Raw genomic sequence first — 6780 nt, 5'->3', positions numbered from 1 at the left:
CGTGGCGTCGTCCCCTCCAGAAGATGCAACGGCGACCTGATAACTCATGATGTACTGTGCTGGGTCAGTGCTGCCGTTGTACTTGGGATAGGTCCCTGCCCGGAAGTTGGCGGGCCAAGGTGTCACTTGCAGGTGTGGCGCCAGGGGACTTTGCTCATCGAGGTAGTTGACACCCTGGAATGCCGCGGCGTGTGGGATGGTGTGGTCGCGCTGGGGGAAGTGTAGGTCTTCGACTTGTGCGCTGTTGCAGGGGTGGCCCGTGTTGCAGACCGAGGTGGCCCTCGCGCTGCATTAGCGCGATCTCCTGGGCCTTCTGCTCTTCGTCACGTATCATTTGCCGCACCTTGGCTTGTGCAGACACACGCTGGCGCTTGGCCTCAAGTATCTCTTTTTGCCTCTGGAGATTGCGGTTCTTGATACGCAAGGCGCGCAGCTGTAGCTGCTCTTCCGCTGAAACACCGAGGACTTCGCCATCCTCTGCGACGTCCGCGCCCTCCGGTGGAGCGAAGCCTGGGGAAGGTTGCGGCTGTCCTTCAGAGCCGCGGGTGCGGAGAGCGTCGTCTTCAGTGGCCTCTTGGTGGGTGGTGTGGATGAGGGCGAGGGCCTTGCCCTTTTTTGCGGCCAGCAGTGCTGCCTTCGCAGCCTCGTCAGCCTTCGAGCTAGCTTTCTTGGGTGCCATCGTGGGTGGTTTTTTCGTAGCACGAACGGTGGCCGCCAAATGTTGGAACTTGCTCTCTGGTGCAAGTTGATCCAACGGGGGTGTGTAGCAACGCAAACAGGGTTTTTGCACGAGATGGCAATAGCTCTGTTAATCTAGCCTCTCAAGGGCACTGTGCGGGGGTATTTATAGGTATCTGAGTGCCCAGCGTCCGGTGTTAAGGACGCATGTGCCCTCAGACAGCTAGGTTATCCCCGGAATATTCCCATAAAGCGGGGTTACAGACCGTAATTACAGGGAGACCTTTACAAATTAGGCCCGTAATGCGCAGCGGCCACGCAGGGCCTGTTACAATGGGCCGGATCACACGTGGGCCTCCATGTTGGACGAGGTCGCAGATGAGACGACCTCGTCACAGGTCTTCGTCCGATGTCGTGGGGAGCGAAGGGTGAGTCTGCCCGTCGTCTTGTCTCCATTGGTGCAGCGAGGACGGCGAAGGCGTCGAGCGAAGGTTAGCGTCTTCGCCTTCGCCCCAACAATTATTCCCCACAACTTGTTGAGCGATGAACATGTGTGAGCTCACTCTTGCTGTCTCACACCCCCCGACAGGAGAAGAGCAGGTGGTAGAAGTGGAGCCGCCTAACACTGAGGCTTTCGACTTGATCTAGGTGGCGTCTCCCAGTCAGCTTTGTGGCGCCAGAGAATAATATTTAGTTCGCTTTATTTTATCATTTATTTTTGTAAGACTTCCTCTATTTAATAAGTACATTTATGATATTTATGGAATTTTTCTCTATGCACTCTGTTATCATATGTGTTGTCTTCTTTGGCGCATATATGCGATGCACTCGACTTTGTTCCTTAAATCCGGGTGTGACACGTACGAAGAGCACTTCTCAAAAACCTTGTTCATCCTCTCTTGATACACGATCACAAGGTCGAGGGTTTTGAAGAAATGCTTTCCCAATTGTCGTGTCCCGGGCAAGGTGAGGAGCTAGATTTTGATAGACCATTCACATTGGTGCTCCGCATCCACTACCGGAATACGTGCCTTTGTCGAGTGCCAGGAGCTTTGCCGAGTGCTTTTTGTCGGGCACTCGGCAAAGAAGCCTTTGCCGAGAGCCGTACTCGGCAAAGTCCTACACTCGGTAACGATCACGTTTACCGAGTGCAGGACACTCGGTACAGAAATACACTCGACAAAGACAGCTTTGTCGAGTGCCAAACCCTCGATAAAGACGGCGCTCGACAAAGAGCCGTCAGCGGCCGTCTAAAGATGACGGTCGTTAACCTTTGCCGAGGGCTGAGGGTAGGAACTCGGCAAAGACCTCTTTACCGAGTGCCTTTTTTTTGGCACTCGGCAAAGTATATTTTTATTTTTTTAATTTTGGCAACCAAACTTTTTGTGGTATGTTCCTACACTATGTAGACCTACATGTACCATTTTGGGACAATTATAACAGTGTTTTCAGTAGCTAGTAGATTTAGTTCGTTTATTTGAATTTCTTCGGAAAATTCAGATTTGAACTCAAGTCACTCGAAACTTGGAAAACCGTGCATGCAAAAATGATACACATGCTATTTAGCACAAGTTACGACCGATTTCAGGAGCGGACCGAAAACTTCGAGCAACATGCTCACTAAACATGGACGTGAACTTGCCATCCACATGTTTAAAAATTGTATAAAACACAAACAAAGTCAAAAAACATGAAACTTGTCCACGTGTCATGATATCATATGTAGAGGCTGTGAAAAAAATGAGAATGTTTCGAGAAAGTTGAGACGTACTATGTGTAGAAACCTAGGAGAACTACACAAGAAATCATAGAGTTTCAATGTAGTGGTATAGGTTCTTTGTCGAGTGTAGTGGCCCTGGACTCGGCAAAGAGGCATGCTTTGCCGAGTGCCATATAAAGCACTCGGCAAAGAACCTGACATGGGGACCCGCTGATGGATTCTTTGTCGAGTGCTGGCCAGTAGACACTCGTCAAAGGTAACTTCTTTGCCGAGTGTCATTTAGGACACCCGGCAAAGGTAACTCCTTTGCCGAGTGTCACCTAGGACAATCGGCAAAGACGCCGTCTCCGTCACCCCGGCGCCGTGACAGCGGCTTTTCTTTGCCGAGTACTTCCTGACACTTGGCCGAGAAAAAGTACTCGGCAAAGAAGGCTTTGCCGATGTACTGTGTGCCGAGCCCTCTTTGTCGAGTGCAACACTCGGCAAAGTCGTTGTCGTGTGTTTTTCAGGCTTTGCCGAGTGCTTCAGGCACTCGGCAAAGCCATCGATTCCGGTAGTGATCTATGCCCTTCGTCTCGTTGTACTGACCCAGTGAGCGCATGCATGCCAACTTTCTTTCTCCTCCTCAGACTAGACACGAGCAAGTGGAGAGAACTCAAACTAGACATGAGCAGAGCAAGTGGAGAGAAATTTCGTATATCAGCATGGATACCTCCACTTACCCAAGCAAGGTAGAACTAAATATTCTCGCTCCCCCTCTCTTACTCACATGAATGTACCTTTGAGATTTTTTTCAAGATAACTTCAGAATTTCCATTGGGCTAAGCCTATTTATTTCAACGATCCACTGTTAGATCTTGAAGGACTGGTGAGCCAATCAAATTTTACTGCCGAACACTGAAAATGAGCACTTCAATTAAAATAAAGTAAGCACTCAAACCAAAATCATATCAACAAACTAGTGATCTCATGTTTTAAAAATGTTCCTAGTGCCCAAAACAAACGGATCTCAAATCATACACCGAAAAGTCCAAATCGGTCTAACACCGTATCGCGAACAATGCAAGTGCTGATTTCAGCATCACGAAATTCTATTCTTGGATGCGAAAATGAAGCAAACAAACTCCGATTGAGATGAAATCTTACACACACTTGGACAAATATGTTTCCAAAATCTCCACACATTTTGAGCTCAATCGAACTTGTGAATCAATCGCAGATTTGAAAATACTAACAAAATCAGTGTTTTGTTGGGGGTTTTCTATAACGAACTCAAAATGAGATCGGCTAATATCACAACCACAAGCTGCACCAACAGGACGTAAATAGTGATCCTAGGAATATATCTCACCCACCAACAAATCCCAACAGCACCCGGGACACATGAACTCGATGGTTCATCACAAGATCACAAAGAGAATAGAAATGAAGCACTCAAGAGCAAAAGACTGAAAAAATTCAGCATGGGCATAAACTGAAACTGAAGCCAACCGAAAGTTGTGGGCCAATCTGGCGACCTTTCCTCAAATGAAACAATACACCTCACAGGCACAGTCGACAGACAAAATCTCTGTGGATCTCCTAGTACAAGAGGTAACTACATAGAGAGAAAAACTAAGAGTTCTAAAGAAGAGAGACTAAACAAATGGCAGCTAAGAGATGACTATAACAACAACCCCTCTATTTATAGAGGCTTATTTTCATTTTCTAAAATACCCTATTTAAATAGAGCACATCCACTCCACTAGGGGTGAAATGGACCAACTCCTAAGTTTTCGATCTAACACGCTCCACACGAAGTTGCTTCGCCTTGACGTACCCTTCGCTGTGTTGCCACGTGCCGCCATTGATTCCCACTGGAACCGCCTTCGCCGAGTTTTGATGTCCAAACTCAACAAAATCTGTCATCCATAGTGCTGGGTGGTTTTGAGGCCCAAACCACCAAACCGCTATGAGTATCGCACCGCCTGCGCGTCCCCCACGTGTTTCGCCAACCCTTGACTGCACCGGCAACACGGCCTACTCCGCCATGTCCTTGCGCAAGTGTGTGTCTCAGGTGTTAGCCACCATGGCTGGTCTTCCAGCTGCTCCGGTCCGTCAGCCAAGATCTTGCACTTGTCCTTCACCGCTCCCGGTGCATTAGCACAAGCCCGCATGACATTCACCTCAGCCGTCAACCATTGTCCCTTTGCTTGACACCTGCACACCACAAGTCTACCGATATGGTTGCACATATATAATCTCACACTCTGGTCAGCCAACTGACTACCTCAGAGTACTACCCATTGATAATCATAATCATCAATCCAAACCATAACAGGCAAGTCGATCTTGTGTTCACAAATCTATATTTTGTTGTTTACAAATATTTGGCAAACCTTTTGTATTACGAAGCTATTTTTACTGAGTTTGAAATTGGTGAGAGAGAGAGCACCACGAATCCATACATGAGTCTCACTCGTAATTACATGATCACACGCCATATGAAGTGCCGTTGCTGAAAATCGAGAGAACAGCTGTGCCCACACGGACAGACTTATACCCTGAAATAAATGTTCTAATAACTAGGTTAATCACAGTATCCCTATTTTTAAAAATGTCACATCAATTTTATGGATGAATGAAACACGTACTCTCTCAATAGAGAGTTTTATCTCACTATTTCATATGCCAACATACTTTTAAATGCTCCATATAAGTAACCAATAGAATTTACTCAATTATATGAAGATGAAACAAAATACTTTCAGTGGAGATTTCACACAGTTTCTAAGACCTTAGAAACGAGTTAACATGGTTTCATCCCCATGAAACTCCATAAAACTCTCCCTTCTTAAATGATGTGACATATCATCCAAATAGCTGATGTGGCAGACTAATTAATACATGAAACAACTCATGAAACCTCCATTGTGATTAGCAACATGTGTCGTCTTCCTTAATTGCCGTCCAACAACTTCACTACCACAGATCCTTCAGTATGTATATGTCCCCCCTGTTTACAAAAAAAGTCAACGTAACAGAAAAATGTATTACTCCTCTATCACCCCTCATTCTTTTGGACCATTCATGTTAATTATAGTAACGTAACAGAAAAATGTATTACTCCTCACCCCTCATTCTTTTGGACCATACATGTTAACTATAGTAAAACTTATTCCAAATAATTAATTTCTGCGCTGATTGACCTTTGAATCTCCTCCTCCAAGACAGGATTTTACCTTTCAGTTTTCAGTGGTGATGGCTGCCACCACCGCCATGCGCAGTCGGTGGTTGGCCGTGATGCCTGAATTGTTTGTCTGTTTCCTTGGGTTGGGATGGGGAGCTGGGGCTTGTAAGATCTCGCTGCAACTGGACCACGTCGTCCACCGGTTGCTCCGTAGGAGTACTCTCGCGCATGTCACCTTGGCTGGGCGCTGCATCTTGACCTGGCCGGCGGGGGCAACAGCACAACAGCACCTCCCACAGAAGCTGGAGCAGGAAGGAGGCCGCATCCGCCGCCATGACCGACCGTGCGCGTGGCCTCTGCCTGCTCGGGGAGCTCTTGGTCTTCAGGTTACCAATGGCTAATGCAGCTGGTGATCGGGCATTCTTGTATCTGTATGTATATATATGTGTAGAATCGACGGAAAGAGTACCAACCCAAGTGTATATATATATATATATATATATATATATATATATATATATATATATATATATATATATATATATATATATATATATATTGACCTACCTAGCTTAGACTGAGTCAAGCTGGGCCTAGTTTAGTCATGATTCGTCACTCAATGTGACTGTTCTAGGAGAACACTCGGTAAAGACTCTATCAGCGTCACTTGACACCTTATCAAGTGTCCAATAAAAAATATTCGACAAAGAAATTGTTACCAATGTACAGTTTACTAAGACTTATTTACCGAGAGACGTTCGGCAAAAATTTTATCAAGGTGCTGTTTGGTTCACGAAATGTAACGTAAAGAGTAATGGTAATGATTTACACTCGATTACTGGCGGTAAAAGTTTGAATAGTTCGATATCAATTTTTAGTATGATATCCGATTACGGTTGAACTAAAACAAACATGATTTAACGTTATCACTTACTCATTATATTACAAATATGTGAACTAAACAGCACTCAAGTGTTTTCTGGATAGCTGTATCCGGTAGTGATACATGTGTTGACCACTTGACAGCTACGTAATCCGAATCAAGCTAAGTCATCGTCCAATGAACATAAATGCCAACACACAGTTTGCAACTGCTCCATCGTAGAGACGATGACAACAACTACCGTGTGACAAATAATTCTATATGACTCTTCAACCAGGAGAAAACAGCAACGTTTGAACGACTAGTGGTATTATTCATTAGGTGGTAGAA

General features: G+C 45.6%; 1 long non-coding RNA gene across 1 annotated transcript; it reads right to left on the bottom strand.

Annotated features, from left to right (window-relative positions):
* Positions 1–5118: 5118 nt before the first annotated feature.
* On the bottom strand, positions 5119–6005 carry LOC103641222 (uncharacterized). The gene is made up of 2 exons (XR_560185.4): positions 5620–6005; positions 5119–5393 (listed from the first exon to the last, which is right to left on the bottom strand). It is a non-coding gene; the product is annotated as an uncharacterized lncRNA (long non-coding RNA).
* Positions 6006–6780: the final 775 nt, after the last annotated feature.

Source organism: Zea mays, chromosome 10 (genome assembly GCF_902167145.1).
Source record: "Zea mays cultivar B73 chromosome 10, Zm-B73-REFERENCE-NAM-5.0, whole genome shotgun sequence".
Lineage (NCBI taxonomy): Eukaryota > Viridiplantae > Streptophyta > Magnoliopsida > Poales > Poaceae > Zea > Zea mays.
Note: the sequence above shows the minus strand (reverse complement) of the source record. Positions and strands in the feature narration are given on the sequence as shown.